This window comes from Hypanus sabinus, unplaced genomic scaffold (genome assembly GCF_030144855.1).
Source record: "Hypanus sabinus isolate sHypSab1 unplaced genomic scaffold, sHypSab1.hap1 scaffold_2701, whole genome shotgun sequence".
NCBI lineage: Eukaryota > Metazoa > Chordata > Chondrichthyes > Myliobatiformes > Dasyatidae > Hypanus > Hypanus sabinus.
In genome coordinates, this window is record NW_026780834.1 from 8,362 (window position 1) to 10,000 (window position 1,639).

The following is a 1,639-nucleotide window of genomic DNA, read 5'->3' on the forward strand; positions in this document are numbered from 1 at the left end:
GGGGTGGCATTACTGGTTAGGGATGCTAATACAGCTACAGAAAGGGTGGGTAATGTAGCAGGATCCTCTTTTGAGTCAGTGTAGGTAGAAGTCAGGAACAGGAAGGGAGCAGATACTCTATTGGGAGTATTCTATAGGCTTCCTGGTAGCAGCAGAGATACCGAGGAGCAGATTGGGAGGCAGATTTTGGAAAGGTGCAAAAATAACAGGGTTGTTATAATGGGTGACTTTTAACTTCCCTAATATTGATTGGCACCTGATTAGTTTCAGTGGTTTAGATGGGGCAGAGTTTTAAATGTTACATTAGGACGGATAAATCCCTGGGTCCTGGTGGAATATTCCCCAGGCTGCTCCACGAGGCAAGGGAAGAGATTGCTGAGCCTCTGGCTAGGATCTTTATGTCTTCATTGTCCACGGGAATGGTACCGGAGGATTGGAGGGAGGCGAATGTTGTCCCCTTGTTCAAAAAAGGTAGTAGGGATAGTCCGGGTAATTACAGACCAGTGAGCCTTACGTCTGTGGTGGGAAAGCTGTTGGAAGAGATTCTTAGAGATAGAATCTATGGGCATTTAGAGAATCATGGTATGATCAGGGACAGTCAGCATGGCTTTGTGAAGGGCAGATCATGTCTAACAAACCTGATAGAGTTCTTTGAGGAGGTGACCAGGCATATAGATGAGGGTAGTGCAGTGAATGTGATCTACATGGATTTTAGTAAGGCATTTGACAAGGTTCCACATGGTAGGTTTATTGAGTAAGTCAGAAGGCATGGGATCCAGGGAAGTTTGGCCAGGTGGAGGAGGGAGTACATTTGGATTGGAGGGTTGTGACTAGTGGTGTCCCACAAATCTCGGTTCTGGGACCTATACTTTTTGTGATTTTTATTAACAACCTGGATGTGGTGGTAGAAGGGTGTGTTGGCAATTTTGCAGACGACACAAAGGTTGGTGGTGGTGTAGATAGTGTAGAGGATTGTCAAAGATTGCAGAAAGACATTTATAGGATGCAGAAGTGGGCTGAGAAGTGGCAGATGGAGTTTAACCCAGAGAAGTGTGAGGTGGTACACTTTGGAAGAACAAACTCCAAGGCAGAGTACAAAGTAAATGGCAGGATACTTGGTAGTGTGGAGGAGCAGAGGGATCTGGGGGTACATGTCCATAGATCCCTGTAAATTGCCTCACAGGTTGATAGGGTAGCTAGGAAAGCTTATGAGGTGTTAGCTTTCATAAGTCGAGGGATAGAGTTTAAGAGTCACAAGGTAATGATGCAGTTCTATAAAATACAGGTTAGGCCACACTTGGAGTACTGTGTCCAGTTCTGGTTGCTTCACTATAGGAAGGATGTGGAAGCATTGGAAGGGGTACAGAGGAGATATACCAGGATGCTGCCTGGTTTAGAGAGTATGGATTATGATCAGAGATTAAGGGAGCTAGTGCTTTACTCTCTAGAGAGAAGGAGGATGAGAGGAGACATGATAGAGGTATACAAGATATTAAGAGATAGAGTGGGCAGCCAGCACCTCTTCCCCAGGACCCCACTGCTCAATACAAGAGGACATGGCTTTAAGGTAAGGGGTGGGAAGTTCAAGAGGAAGGTTTTTTACTCAGAGAGTGGTTGGTGCGTAGAATGAACTGCCTGA